Here is a 16,478-nt window from a genome sequence, read left to right as displayed (position 1 = left end):
TTTCAAAATGCAGTAATGACTTCTTAATCTGATCTTTCTGAATAACTCCTATCACTAATATTTAGACACAAGAATAAACAATTATTTCTGCTGTGTTGTTCTTAAGCTATATGTAAATATTTTATTACTTTGTAGAAGTTTCACTCAGATGGAATTCCCCATGTCCTTTTGTTTTTTCCTTCCTTGATGTTAAGTATTTTTCACTCACAATGATCTCTACATGATCTGTCCAAAACTACAATGATGTGTTGCATAGGCATCCCTACTTTTGTTTTTCAAATGAGATTCTGTCTTTTTTTTAGTATCCATTGAATTCAGTGGTGCTGGTGGACCAGTTTCCTCTGAGCTATGGCTGAAAGAGATGAAAGGGTTGTTCATGTGCAGAAGCATGCACCATTTAGGAGGAGATTCTTTTTTGAGGCCAGGAATGGTGGGTGAAGGGCTATGTAAGCCCCTTCAAATTTGGGAGGGTAGAATTTTCACCTTAGAGTTGTCCTAACTTGTTGCAGAGCTCTGTGGGACCTGTGGGCACTGAAAACCCACTGGGTTCATCTCTTTTAATAATGCAGTGCATGTTTTTAGGTGTGATCTGCTTTTCACATTCAGTAGTCTTTGGGATGGACTCAAACTTGGTGCAGATTTCCTCCTGGTGGGACCTGAAGTTGTGGCCCAGGCCACAAACCTGTGCCTCACTGGCACTGTGGCTGCCAGGACCTACACAGTTAGGTCTGCCTGTGGGATGTGGGACCAGGACCTGGCAACAGCTTCATTCCTGGCCAAAACCAAGCCTAGACTTGCAGTACCAGAATGGCAACAGGTCAGAGCAGATCAAAGCTGATCTCCAGGTGAGTGTCTGAGCTTCAATTCAGCCATGAGCTAACCTCTGTCTTTCCCACCTCATGCAGAGAAGTAGCTCCCTGCTTGAGGCATTACCCCATGCTCTGAGACCTTCCAGGCTGTTCCTGTCAGTAGGAGGCTGTTCTACATCATCAGGCATCTTGTCAAGAGCCCAAATGCACAGTTCTCTGTACCAGATGGGATTATGCTCTGGGCTTCAGTCTGTTTGATCTTAAGCACCATCTCTGCTTGTTTACAGTACTCTAATATCTGAAAACTGCAACTTGAAATGGTCCACTTAAGTTCTTGTGTGTGGTGCCCAGATTTGATACCAACCTGGAAGGCAAGTGACCCAGTTTATTTGGTTTATGCACCTGATGTTGTCACCATTTAGAGAGTGTTCACTGTGTCCTTACAATTAGGTCCACATTGACATGAATTATTGTTCTGAGGAGAAGGAGTGGGGTTTTGAAGTCTTGTCATCTTCAAGGATTCTGTATCCCTTCATCCATGCTTGAGCTTGAGGGAGAAGAGAAGGCGGCTTGAATCTGTAACTGATAGCACATGCAGCAAAGCACATGTCAGTGCTGGCTTCAGGCTGGATGCAAGGTCCCACACCTGTGCCCAGGAAGAGTCTTGCTGACTGCACTCACTCCTAAAACCCCTATAAACTTTCCATAAATGTGCCCCTATAAATAAACCTCTGTAAAGTTTCTATAAGTCCAGTCTTCCCCAGTTTACCAGGCTGCATTTAGGCAGCTGTTTACCTGCTCAGATGGCACCTACCTGCCAGTAAAAACCCTGCTGTTGGAGCATCCTTCTTTTCTGGTTCATCCAATTTTCTTTGTTATACTTTACTTATATAAATATTTCCATCATGGAAAGCAGATTCACCTTTACTCAGATTATCAGGAATTGCCTTGGATTCTTAAATGGGATTTTTTTGAATGCCATATCAAACTTTCTCTTGACAGTGCAAGAAAAGAAGCTATTAAAACTTTATTGTGTTTGACCTGATAGTTTATTGCTTGTGTTTTCAAGCATGTAACACTATGTTAATGCATCTTTACTAAGAGATGCAATTATTGCAGGGTTTGGATGCCTGATCCATAAGTAAGAACAGGTTTTTTTCCTACGCCTGTTCTCACTTGCACTTTCAGATGTACAAGTTCGGCAGTGCTACTATATCCAGCCTTAATAAACAAGAATGTTACCTTAGAAACACCACAGAAACCTGCTCTTGTAGCAGGCAGGTGCTCAGAGCACATGAAGACATTTATCAGGTAATCAGTCAAATGTAATATTTATGGAAAATACAGATTGTGTGAGACTATGGGAATGCATTTCTTAATTAAGTGAAAAATCAGGAATTGTGTGTGTTCCAACCAATTCCTCATGTGTTGCTGTAAAGCATGAAGATACAAGCCCTAACAAATACAAACTTTTATTTCTGGAAGCATAGTCCCTAACTTCCCAAGTAAAGCACATAAATAACAGACCTGCATATCTTGTTTAACCTTTGCTCTTTTTTTTTTTAAACAATGTATTTTTTCATTGCTGTTTTTCTTGAAAATTATTGGAGTTTGTAACTGGGACAACCATGTTTTCAAAAGCTTGTAACTGCTTTTTGTAGCAGTATTTAATGCATCATACCTGAGAGCAGGTCAGTTTTTCTCATATCTCCAGGAAATTGCCTTAGGACCTGAGTTTCATGGTTGTGGGGATAGGCTGCCATCTTTGTGAAGTGTTCTGAGATCTGCTGGTGAAGACTTCTGTACAAAAGCTCAGTTGTTGAAAATGTGGTCAACAGTCCCCACTTTTCCTCATCACTAGATGGGCAGGTAGTGGAGCTTAGGCAGATTTCAGAGAAAGCTCTGGCTGCATACAGTGAGACAGAACTGGGAGCTGGATGGCTGTGAGCACCTTGCTCTGATAAGCTGCAGGCTGAAGAACAAAGGCTCTGCCAGCTCCATGATATAATTTACATTTTGCTGTAGTTTCATGTGAAGACAGTAAATTCTCAGTATAGTAAGACTAGTTTTTGACATGCACAAAAGCTAATAAACAGTCATGTAAGTGATATGTTAAGGGAATGAATCACATGGGACTCTATTTTCTTCGTGGTGGAAAAAGGCAATTCTTTATTCACAGAACTCCTTTTTATACAGTTTTACAGACATCGTGTGTGACTCCAATTGGTCAGTAGCCAATTTCTTTATTGGTTAGTAACAAGTTATTATCCTGTATTGACTGGTCACTCAGACCCCAGGGTGTATGTACAGGAAAGGTTGTTTGTGAGAAATAGTTTTTCTTTTTCTATCTAACAATGCAAAAACAGTTTAATACAGGTGCTGGTTGTTTTTCGCCCAGGAGTAGATTGTTGTGCTAATGAGCTGCTCACACCAGGATTGCTTTCACATGGGAACTTGCAAAGTGCTAGCTTGACTTAGAAGAAATGACAGGAACAGAGCAGCCCTGATTTTATAAGGCTTTTCTTTATAATTTTTCTACCTTACTGCAACAATGTGTTGTTTAGCAGTAACAGGACAAAGCTGCAGCAGAGACAGCCTGGTGCGTTTCACCTTTCCCGTGAGCCTGGGAAAGGAAATGGATAGATAATTGGAAGCTGGGCTTCTCAGACCTGTCCTGCTGCTCCCATGTCACCAGGCGTGAAAAGACTTGTGCAACACCTTGTTTGTTACAGTGAAAGCATATTTTCTAGCTCTGTTTTGCAGTTTGTCTTTAACAGAGCCAGCCAGAGCATTTAGAGGCAAATACAATCGTCCTGTTGACATTTGTAGGCAGTACTTTGGAAGCTCCTCTTCTTGCTAGACTGTTCCTTTAAAATCCATCCTGCTTCCAGGGATGTGCACATCCCTGCATGCAGGGGGCCAAATCCACTTCTAGAGGGCTGCAACAAGTGTCTGTTTCAATGCCTTTGAGAGACTCCAACCTTCTTGCAATGCCCCATCACCATCTTGTCCCAGAGAACCCAGGTGTATGAAGAGGCAGGAGGAGAGCAACCCTCAGGAAAGGCACCCTCAGCTTTCCCCCTTCTTTTAGGCCACAGGTCCTAAACAGCCATAGTTTGCCACATATATCCCATAACAGTGGTCTGATGTCACAAGCCATCTTGCTGCCACTTTTTGGAGCTCTAAAAGCACAGGAACCTTGGCAGTGAGCCCTCAGTTGGCTGAGTTAAAGCCCTCAGGTTCCAAGGGTGCTTGAAACCAAGAGGTCCAAAGCATGTGGCTGCCCTTCTTTGTGGGGAGGGACAGAAGACCCCTGGCTGCAGGAAGCACAGAGGAAGAAGAGGCCACTTTAGATGGGGATCCCACCAGCCCCATGGACCATCTGGCTGATGGTGGGGAGCCCATGGAGGAGTGTGCACATCCAGCACAGTTTCTCTGGCACCAATACACTGTCCCAGGCCTCCCTTCTGTGCCACCTTGGCACTGGTGTCTCAGGGGCACCCATGCCAGCCCCTGCCCCTGGCCATCCTGCCAGCTCACCCAGCCCATCTCCCAGCAGCAGCAGCAGCAATCCTTGTGCTCATTGCCAGGGTGGTATGGGCTGTGCATTGCACTGGATGACTTTTAAAGGTCCTTTCCATCCCAAACCATTCCATGATTCAGTGCTTCAGTATATTTCACCAGTCTTCAGTTGCCCCAGGTTGCAAAGAAACCAAGTAGATCAAGGGAAACCTAGAGGCCCAGATCTTGCTGTTTTTAGGAGAATCTGCAAATTGACACATACTTCACCAAGGAAAGACAGAAGGGCTTTGTATTCATAGAAAAAGAGAAGAGTAGTGGAGTTAGATCTTCCTCCAAAGAACTCTTAAATGCCCATCGAAAGGCTTAGCTGACCCTGCTTGATTAGATTATGATAAACTTTTAAAGGAATTAATTTCCTTAGCTTTCTCTGCTACTATTCTATATCTACCTTTGTGAAAAAGGTTGTAACCCCAAGTTGTTCAGGAATCCTTTAGTGGCACTGTCCTCTGCCAGGAAGTGCCCCAATCTTACCAAAGCAAGGGAAGATGCACTTTGCTGGCCTACAATGTGTTATGTGTGATCACTGTAGTTTTCGGAATTGTGGGCAGGGCTTTTTAACTTCATGTTTTGCAGTATATGATGTATTTTTAAAGTAACCTAAAAATGCTCTTGAATAATTAGAAGCTGGAAGTGCAGTGACTGAAGAAATGTTGCTGTCTGCTAAACTCCTGGCAGTGCTCATTCACAAATATTTCTGCCCTAAAACGCTGCTACTTGGAGGGTGTGAATGACAGTGGAGCAGAGGTATGTTGTGGTGTGGGTCTGCATCACATGAGTGATACAGTCAGAGTTTTCCTGGGTGATGTAAGTGATGCTGGTATTACAACCACTTGTCTATTCATGTTTTTTGATGGCAGCCTTAAATGTGATAGAGCTCTAAAATGATAGATTATTACAGAAAGTTCAGTCATCTCAAAAGTATGTTGAATTGGTGCCATTCACATAGAGGAGTTCTATGGAATCATTTCAAAATCCTGCTGGATTTTGTAGATTGCCCTATAGAGATTCAATGCAATTTCTTTGACTGCTTGTATCTATTTGAAGTTCCTATGTCTGAAATTAATTCTGGTGCTTGTGACTGAGCAAAAGATACTTGTCTTTCTGAAGTTCCACTAAGCCTCAGCTTTCATAACTTAAGCAGCTACTTTGAGAAATGGGTCTTGTCTTAATTGTTTCCATGCAGAATTTGTGTGATGAAAACAGGATTTAAGCTTGGGAATAACTGATAATAATTAAGAATTTAAGCTTGGGAATAACTGATGACCATCTCGGCCCTGTTGGGATGCAAGCAAGTATCACGTCATGCCCAGCCACACTGCAATGTCAGTACTGCAGTAACTGAGTGTGAATTCACGTTTTGTCAGTGCTAGCTTTGGAGCTAGTACATCAGATCATTGAAAAGGCAGACAAGGAAGGTTGTCATTCCCTAGAAGTTGGTCTGAAGTGATGAAGAAGTTTGCTGGTGTCCCAGTCAGAGTCAGGTTAGAGCTTCTTGGAAACATGAGTAAGATGGAATCTTGAAACCTGGAGCGTGAGAGCCTTGGGGCTGGCTGAGGCTGGGCTGTTGCTCCCCACAGGGGAAGGACAAGGAGGACTGGACCTGAGGGAAATGGGATGTTTTTTCCTCTAGTGCTTTCATTATAAAATCCACAGGCAGGTGCTAAGCATGCTTGGAGCAGCAGGTATTCCTGTCTGTCTCGGGGTCAGGCTTCAGCTGATATCCTTAGAACAAACCTCTTGTACCTCTTGCAAATTTGCAGAAGCTTGTTTCTACATAAAAGCTAAGCAGTCCTCCTCCAAGGCAGTTAGGGATCTCTGCCAAAGACCGTGTTGTATTTTGAAACCCAGGTACTATGTGTTTCCTTCCACAAATATTCACAACTGTGCATAATGTAGCAATATGTAACTGAAACAAGGGTGCTCCTTGGTTCCCCTAAACCAAAACGCACAGGGGGAGCACTTCCCCATTCACACACAGCCCCACATACTCTCAGAGCATCTGAAGCTTCTTAAAAGGGTCTATTACTCTAAATTTCTTGAAAACTTCCTGAAAATTAAAAATCAATCAGCATTCTCGATCTCTGTCAAATTGTAATCTTAGGGAAGTACTTTTTGTGCCCAAAGAGAAGGAGTGTGACAGGAGACAAATGCAGTCATTTACCCTGGCAGACTCATTCTCTGCCTGACCTCACCCCAATGGTATTTTGAAAGTGTGGGCGCGTTATTTCGTTCAGGTGAATCACTCAAAATTACCGTTTGTCTGAAAGAGTTTATCAAAAACTAATGGGATTTTGCAGAATAAAGGGCTTCACAATTCTTCATCTAGCAGATTGCTGAGAGATGAAATGAGTCTCTGAGGTATTTATTAACTTCTGTGGGCAGCTCTGAATATAAGACAGGCAGAAACTTTTGTACAGGATGCCTTACACTCCTTGTTTATCAGTGAGAGTTTCTAATGCACAATCAAAATGCCAATCATCTATTTGTCTGCTGCCTATAACACTGTTTGTAACATAAGACTATTTTAATAAAGAATTCAAATTTTTTAAGAGTAAATTTTTAAAAATTAGAATTTTTAGAAAATTCTTTGGAATCCTTTTTTCTGACTAATTGGTCTTTTCTACCAGCTCAGAACACTGGTGGATGGATACCTCCTGAGAGGTAGGAGAAGGGTTTCTCATGGACTTGCCATGATGCTCACCCTTCTCAGAAATTTTATAAAGCTATTAGAATAGAGTGTCAGGTTTTGATACCAGATGTAATTGTACTCTAGAGGCAAGTGTATATTTAATATATTTAATCCTGAAGGATAAGAATGTTAAGTAGGCAGGGTAGAGTTTGCCTGCGTGGACTTCTGCATTCTCTAATGATGCTGGAGCAGGCTAAAGCTTATTCTCTGCTTTTGTCTCTACGTGCCACAGCATGAGCATGAATCAGAGTTGGTACAGTGCAAATGTGATGTGCAAAAGCAGTTTAATTCATGCAAACTATGTCAGTGAGAGGGAACTCACCTTTCCCAAAAGGGACTCCTCACACTGGGCTTTAGCCAGGACACTGTGTTAACTATAAGCCAGCTGTAAAATTGTGATTTGAATCTTATGCAGATTGTCAGAGAGGTTTTATGGAGAAAGGGATGGTATGTTTGTAATATGTGCTAGACATGTATTGACCATGGTTTGCTGTGCCATCAGCTAACACCACATAAGCTGAGCCATACCATAAGGGCTTCAACTGATTTTTGCCTTCTCTTTACCTACTCTCATGGATATTCTCAAACTGCAAGAAGCAAAGGATTGTAAAAAGGAAACAGGCAGGTTGTGTGTAGGAAGGGAAATTTCTTCTAACATTCTGTTATTCTGTAATTTTCCATAATCACCTGTGTAAGTGGTTTGCTTTTAGTTTTGGGTTTTTTTCTAAGCACTTAACAAATAATAATAAAAGCTTAGACAAAAAAAAAAAAAAAAGGAAAGCACATTATCACTGTGAGATTGTTTTAATTTTGATGGTCAACAGAAAGACTGTTCAGCAGTGTAAGGGAAAAGCAGATGGAAGCAGCCACTCTAAAATCAGGTGATATTTTTACAGTAGTATTTATCAGAATGTTACATTTTTAATAGATATTAAGACCTCTTCACAGCATGTTGTAAAGGCAAAATACTTTTAAAGTAGCTTTTTGTTGAGCATTCTGCAAATGGAGAAAGTTGATTGTCACTAATGAAGTGTTTCATGGCTAAGACCATTGCTGGAATAAAACTATTGGCTACTTTCGCCTGCAGGTTCTACATCAAAATCTTATATACATTAATTAAGTTTAGTTTCCTCTTTTCTTACTGCTCTTATTCATTAGTGAATAATGTGGGTTCCTTTATTGCATCTTCTTCATCCTGGATCATTGTAGGGTCACTAAATGTAATTTTCCCTGTGGGTATATATTAGCTGTTCCTGCTCATTTCACAACATTGTAATTATGGAGAAACCAGAGGTTTCAAATTATGAAAACAATTTGGTTTAATTTAGATTCAGTGTCAGCCGTAGGGGAAAATCCTTTTATGCACCTACTTTGTCTGGTTTATTTTTTGCTTTGTTTTTAATGGAAAAGGACCTGGATTTACTGCTCCAGAGCCTTATAGAAGGTAGGAATCTTGTGGCAGTGTCCTTTTTTTCATAGCCAGTGGGTTTTGAGATATTTCTGCATTTTGAATGAAATAATTCTTCTTTCACCAGGTAAATGCAGCTGGGGCCCTGAGCAGAGTGCAGTGAAGGCCATGGTCAGTTCCCTCAAGGGCTGTGCTGTGCACAAGGGCACTGCCTGTGCCATGAAGGAAAGAGAAGCACTGCTGCTCGAGGCCTCTTGCTCTGAGTTTCTCATTTCCTCCTTTGAGGGGAGCCAGATGCTGGCACAGGGATGGCTACTGCCCAAAGGAATTGTGGTTATCTCTTGTTGGGAGAAACAGCAGCTTCAAAAAGATGGCAACTCACTCCTCTGATTTTTGGAATGACTACTTCTTTTCTGATCATGCTGGCATGGAACTGATTCCCCATCAAGGACAGCTAAGAGAGGACTGTCCATGTTTTCCCTTTCTAAGTTTTCAGGGGGAGGGGTAGCACACCTTGCTTTGCACACGCGCTCTCTGTTACAGCATGTCCTTGTGCTGCTTGTGTTCCTCTGGATGTCCCAAGGAATGTACAGTTGTGCTCAGGAGGGAGGGTTGCCAGCAGATGCACACACTTATATCTGAGTCTGAGAGAGATAAGGAGAAAGGGAAATGCACATCTTTCACTGGTCAGTGGCAGAAATGGTCCCAGCCAGGTTTAGTATTACACTGCTCTCACTCGTGTAGTTGGTGTTTAAACCCAAGGATGACAGGTACCCCGTGGTGCTTCTGACAGTAAACAAAGCAGGTACTGAGAGCAGATTTGCACACAGTGCTGCTGTTGAAGCTCAGTTGTTTCTGCCTACAGGACATCCATTATTCCAGTCCTTAGGCTCATCAGGAAAAAGCTACAGTGCAAGTGCTGCAGTTGGAACAAATCCCTGAAGTGTCTGAGGGCCAGAAGCCCATTTCACCTCTACCCATGCATCAAATATGAACTCATGTCTCCAGTGACTCAACTTTCTGCACCACCGGCCTCCAGCCCTCTCTGTAATGCTCTTATTTCTGGATGGGTCACAGGGGATCCTCTCAGGCTTTTAATCTGTAGCTTATTGTTTAAAGATTTATTTGTTTTGCAAGACTACCGCCAGTGCTGATCACAGGCCAGCAACCATGGAAGGGAGCTGGGCAATTGGAAGAGTTTCCACTCTTTCCCCCAGTGCTTATCTGTGATGAGGCTGCTTTGAAGGATTCAAGTCATTTGCAAACATCATCTTAAAACTGCAGGTGCTTAATTGTTTGCAGGGGAAATATGTGAGAGAAAATGAGGTGTAACAGCAATCCTTTAATGGTACAGAATACCCTTTTTTTTTCTTTTTTTTTCTTTTTTCTTTTTTTTCTTTTTTGGTAGGAGTGCCTTTTTTCCATGGCTGCCCTTTGTTAAGATTCCTGCTGTTGGGATCATCTTTGATTCCGCAAGTACCAGAGGATGCCCAGCAGTGGGATGGTTTGGTCTCAGGAGGAGATGGGTGCAAGGTTTTCCCCTGCACATACAAGCAGCACCTCCTTTTCTGGGCTCTGCTAAACCTTTCTCCCTCACTTTAGAGAAGACAATCTCACATTTCTTTCTGTGCCTTCTTCTCCTTCCAGGAGACTTTCCCACTTCAGGGGCATACTGCCACAACAGGCAAATTAATTAAGCCAAGAAACCTTAAAGAAAGCACTGATCTTTTTCCTTGCTGCCAATTCAGAATAGTCAAGCCAAGGGAACACTGGAATTCTTGCTCTAATCCCTCTGCTCACCCAGTGTTGAGTCTGTATCCTGCTAAAAAACTCCAAACAAAGAGAACACCAAGCCCCAACCAAAACAAAACAACCCCTGTCTCTTGGAACTGCTCCTAATTGCAAATAGAGATATTAATGTTGATGTTTCTGTCTCATACTTTTCCCATGTTTTTTTTTTCCTTTCTAGATTCTCCCTTCCCCATGCAGGCAACAACATGTTGATGGGATGAAGTGTTAGATTTTGGTTGTTAATATAGCTGTAGTCATATGCCACAGTCTCAGGAGTGTTGGGTTGGAGATGAAGAAGTAGTTTTCTACACATTCACATAAATAACTGTAATTATAGGAAAAAGCTTCAGGATGCCTAATGGTGGTTTGATAACACTGGTAACTTCTAAAAGTTTGCTTGGATGTTTCTGTGAGTTTCTAAGTGTGTCACACATTGATCATTTGATTCTCTGTCTCTCTTCTGTGTTGAAGTTTCATGTTCTTGTCAATGATGTGTGTCCAGAAGCAGTAGACTTCAAACCTATTCATGGGTATTTCTAACTTCTTGTTATCTCTCTCCCTTTGGAACTGATTGAATATAGCTCAGGCTGAGGCTTTCTCTCTTGTCACAAAAAGGAGCAAAGCTGCTTGCAGCCTTTCCTCCTACTTATCTATTTCTGTAGCCATGAGGTACATGAGAAATCTCATCTTCTATTTTCTTCAATTTTCCGCTAAATTTCCTTTGAAGGTTATCTTCCCTGGAGGCTTCAACTGATCCATTTTCTTTTCATTTCCTTCCCTTCTCTTTTTTTTTTTTGGCACTGTGTAATATGTTCATGTAAAGAAGAAAGGACCAGAGAAGAAAGTATACCTTTCTGCTGGCATAAATACTCTTCAGTTCTTACTCTGCTTCTGGGCTCTCTGCTTGGACATCCTAAACACAGCTATGCATCTCTTCTGTGCTCTAAAAGGGAGTGCAGCTGTGAAGGATGCTATTTGAAGTAATTTTCCTTATGGACTTTGAATCAGACCCTTTTCTAGGAGATCTGTTATCCATATATCTATTCATGTAGTCATAGCTCTTTGCTTTATTGATTTAAAGTCAGTTTTAATGATTCCTTACTTTTCTAATTCATCTGGAGCCAGTGCGGCTAAACCACATTTATCATATTTTGTAGAGGGTAGTTCCTGCTCCATCAAGCAGGCTGGTTTTGCTCTAGGCTGGGAAATCCCAACACTCCTGCTTGAGATCTGTGCCAGGACCAAGCAGTCAGGTGAGGAACAGAGCCACGCTGGTGGTGGGAGCTGAAATGGAGAGTGCCTGGGTGCTTGTGGTGTCCCAGACCCAAGGCACTGAAGATGGGTTGTGGTTGCACTGTTCTCTCTCCTGATGGAGCTCATCCTCATTTGCAGAATTAATTGATGGCATCTCTTCCTGAGCACACTCTGCCTCAGCTTTTACTTTTGCCTTCAACACTCAGTGTAAAATTTTCAAGCAAATTCATCTTTTGACAATTTGACTCCACTTTCTAAGCAGCTCTTCTGGACTTTTTACTATTTTCTGAGTGTACCTGAGTGTGTCTGAGAGTTTGTTGAGCATTTAGAAAGCATTTATTTACACATTTCCCAGCATGTAAATAACCAAATGGATGGGTAATTCACAGTCTGTACCTCAGCACTAATTTGGGGAGATTATTGCATCTCTCCAATTCAGAACCTCTCTTGTCCAAAAATCAACCTTAGACATACTGAGAGCTGTTTGTGTTACAGGAAGATGTGATGCAGTGCATTTCAGATCAGCCCTGCTCCTGTCACAGGCTGTCTGAGGGGGCTGTAGGATGGCTGGCACCACAAAGTCTCCTCAGATTCTGGGCAATCTGTGCTAGAACCTCAGTCTGATTTCAACCTGCACTTTGTGTTGACATCAAGTTTCCCTTGCAGGATGAAGGGTTTGGCCTGTGGATTTCTCAGTTGAAAAGCACAATCACAAAATTCCATGAGAAAAGCAAGTTTTTTGTTCACAGCACAGCTAATGTAGCTTTACTATATATATTTGTGCCTTCCTCACATGCTCATATCCACACTGCTTTTCCTTCTGCTTTTATAAGACTTTCTAGTTCCCTTTCTGTATTTCTCTGGTCAAGCAGTAGCATTTTGGCTAATGTAGAGTATGGAGGGGTTGGCTGGTAGGTCAGTATTTATGTCCTTGTTGGTCTGCCTGTTCTTTCATAGTACCCATTTTTCCTCTCTATGTGACTATTTGCTCGAGTTTCTGTCTTCCAGCCAGCTGATTTGCATGAAGAAAAAAAAAAAAATCTCAAGTGGTATGTCAAATTTGGCTGAAATTGGTACTAACAGGAGTATCAGTTTGCTGCTTATGCTGAAAAACTTCAGTGTGCTCCTTTTTGGCCCCGAGTCATCTTATGTTTTATTGAAATTTTTGCCCATGAGCCTTAAAAGATACCAAAAATTGAGCTTTCATCCTCATTTTTTTTTTCCTGTGGAATTTTATTTATTCATAGGGGAGCAATCTGATAGCCTGTATAGCATGTGGACCATGGGCTATATGATTTTAGTAGAAGGTCATTGTGCAGAAGATTAATAAAGGTATTTGACTGTGTTGCATTTCCTCTTTATTCATTGTATGAGCAGCGTTGACGTGTGCAGTACACTGATACAGATTGTACTCTTTCATCCAACTACACACAGTCCTATTCTCCCTATGTTTTGCCTTTAAAGTGAACCACTTGTAGTGGTGAATGATGTGATTTATTTTATTAATGGTATCTTTGCTGCAGGCTGTAGCATTGAGTCTCTTTGTCCCTATGAAGTCTTTTTTATGACAATGAGAATATATGACTTGGTGTTTGTTTCAGTAACAAGGAGACAACTGTATTTTTCTTGTACTTATTTTTTCAGCCTCAAATTCTTTGTTCATTCCCAAAATAGACAAAATGGGCTGAAGCATATGCAAAGATCCTAATTTCAAACTTAGAATTATCTATTTGAATACTATTTTTAACATGAGAAAACAGCTCAAGAAAACCAATGCATTCCTTAAGCATATCCTTAGATGCTGAAATAAGTCTAAGATTTTGGGGCAAGTTCAGTAACCCCAGCCTGTTAAATTTCCAAAGTTAGCTAGAACTGCAGATCACTGTGTTTCTGCACATAAAGAGAGAGCCCAGGGCCCTGCAGGGGTTTTGCTGGGATGGCAAATCCTTGTTGTCTCCAGCTGCAGGAAGGAGTTAGGATGCAACTGTATAGGCTGGACATTGTCCAGAATATCAGGAAACACTTTCCAAAAGAAAGTGCTTTTCTTGAGCCCTCATCACCAGGGCTGCCCTTTAGAGCCCTGTGTAAGAAGTGGCAACCCTGCCTGAGTAATTCCTTCCAAACCTCATCCTGCAGCTCTGCATCAGTGCTGGGCCCAGCCCAGCTCTCATCAGCATCGTTTCCTGCCCTCATTGGTGCCACTTGGAGACCTTCCACTGCAAATATTGATCCAGCTTACACTGCTTTGCTTGTGAGATCTGAGGAGATGACAGCATCTGGACTTCTGGCTGCAGGCTATTACAAATGATTACAATGTGAATCAGATCCTCCACCTGCCTGAGAAGGTACCACGTTTAGATTCTTTTCCACCCCCTGCCCACGCAGTTTTTAGCCCAAAGAATCCACCTGGGATTGTGAAATGTGCTGCTGGAGGGATCAGGCTGGCAGACTGCCTTCTGGTTTGTGTTTCTGTCTCAAACACATCAACTTTTTCTGTTCATTATGTGCCTACATTAATGCCTTGGGTGAGTGGCAATGTTTGGAGGTCTTTTGGCTCCAGCTGTGTCACTGCCTGTTCAGCTCCGAGTCATGATTCACAGGTCTGCATTCTTTGCACTGAATCAGACATTAGAGATGCAAAAGGTCTGTTGGGTCATCTAGCATGCCCTTTGGTGACTCTGCCTTTCAGATGTAAGTGCAGTTTCTGTTCTGCTTAGGAGAAAAAAGGAAGCAGGATTACACAGTGTCTCTGCAGCTCTGGATTGCTGTGTGAACCCAGGTCTTTGGTCCTTTGTGCTTGTGGGGAGCTTTAGGTCCTTATGGTTTCAAAAAGTCAGTATTGTTTCTCTTTTTTTTTTTGCCTGATCATACAGCAAAGGCAAAATAAAAGTGCATTGGGTAATCAAAGGGGAAAAACTTTCTAAATGGTAGGGTTTGGGGGTTTGTGCCACTTGTTCTTTTTCATCACTCAGGGAAAATACTGCACATGTGTATCTTCCCTGGCTTATTTGTCTGACATTTCTTTTTTTTCTGCACTTAAAAGCTTTGTTAGAATTGATACTAGTCTGATGAGCCTATCCAGGGTCTTGTTGATTGTCTCACTGAAGAGAAACTGGTGAAAGAGGTACTGCTAGGAACAGATCTTGTTCATTGGAGAGGCCAGTAGTCCTCCTTCAGCACTAAAGCCAAGACTCACTCCATGCTCTTGCAGCTCTTACATTCTCCTGTGCTCACCAAGGTGTTTTTCATGATTACACTGCTGTGCTTGCTCAGGGTGAGCTCCCCTCTGTCCTTGCTCTGTGCCCCTCCTTGGCATTATGTGTCTGCCTGTGTCCAAGAACAAAGGCAGGACTCACAAAAACCTCCTGCCATGCTCAGGTTCCTAGCTAGGCTTGCATTTCTCCTTGACTTTGTGTGCTACATTTTGGAGATTATTTCAAATACCAGCTCTCAATAGGAGTTGATTTCCTAAAGCCATTAAAATAATAAGGTCAGTGTTTAAATCCCATTGATTTAGTGAGGTATATATATATATGCCCAGCAAGAATCAAACTAGATTATTGCCTGTGTTTCAGCAAGACCTGGATGGATGTTTGTCTTACAGGGCTCCATAAATGCATGGTGGGAGACAACTTGTATGTGGAAGAATTCACTGGTTGAGGAGGCACTGGAAAAAGGGCTAAACAAACTAAAAAGAGTAAAAAAAGTAGCAGATTCTAAGCAGCACACAAATCAAGCTGGAAGTCTAACTTAGAAACCCATCTTTCCCAGGTGTACCTAAGGCCCAAGAACTCCCCAGAACTTCCCAGGTACTCTGTTGCATAATTTTAAAAACATTGAAACAGTAGCAAAAAGCTGATGGCTTTAAGTCCATCGCACAGGATTCCCATTTCAATTCATCCTGAGGAGACTTACTGCATGAAAGGTGAAGTTATCAAATCTAACACAGGAGCCTTTCTTCTCAGTGGAAAAGGGAGTTGCTGCCAGCTTGTTTGGATAGCAGCAGCAAGCCAAGCCTGTGTCCTGGAGTGTGCTTTAACCCTCAGCAGTTCTGAATTCTCCAGCTGGATCACAACAGGCATGGTGGGAGCACAGGTTTGCAGGAACTTCTCACCAGCTCTAGTGTGGTGGTGGCAGCCTGGACTTTCTCTTCCTCTGTGAGAAGCACACCAAAGAAACAGGTGCAAAATAATTGCAAGTTACAAGTTAGGATTAATTTGTGTTTCATTTGCTGGATAGCAGGACAAAAAGGATAACAGTGAAGACCCTTCCTCATTTTCCTAAACAGGTCTTATAAGTCCTTTGAAATTGGGCTACTTAGAGGAAAAAAATCTCCTCAGAATCTCACTGTTCAGGAGAGGCAACTGTGATTTCAAACTGCCTCTGTCCTCTCCCAAACTCCAAAATAATCTAATGATGCTCTCAGGCAGAGGAGTGCTTGTACATCCTTCTGGCACAGGCTGCTCTGAGCTGGAGTTGCTCTCTGCAGTGTTCCAGTGGGATGTGGGGCTGCAGGCAGGACAGTGGGCAGTGGGGATGTGGCTGCCAGCACGGAGGATAACAAAATAGTGACTTTTGTTCTCTTTCTGTTGCAGCTCTACATCCCCCTTCCCATACTGTGGGGACCCTTTAACCCCACCCTATTTCTGTTGAGTAAGTGATGTGTAAAAAATGAGGGAGGGGTTGGTTTTGGTTTTAGTCAGCAGCAGAGTTTTGTGTTTTATTTATGTTTGAGGGAGTCAAAAATTCATGTGCAATTGCTCAGGGTGGGAGATCTTGCCAATATTGTTCTGGTCATGCCTCAAGGCTATTTGGGAATTCAGTTAATGAAGTCCATGCTAACAGCTAAAGAGCCATACCTAAGAAATGCTTTTTAGGGTTTTTATAAATCTATGAATCTTTCTTAATGTTTTAGGTTTTGCTTTAATAAAATAAGTGATTTTTA

This window comes from Molothrus aeneus, chromosome 6 (genome assembly GCF_037042795.1).
Source record: "Molothrus aeneus isolate 106 chromosome 6, BPBGC_Maene_1.0, whole genome shotgun sequence".
In the NCBI taxonomy this organism is placed as follows: Eukaryota; Metazoa; Chordata; class Aves; order Passeriformes; family Icteridae; genus Molothrus; species Molothrus aeneus.
This window is presented reverse-complemented; position numbering follows the sequence as displayed.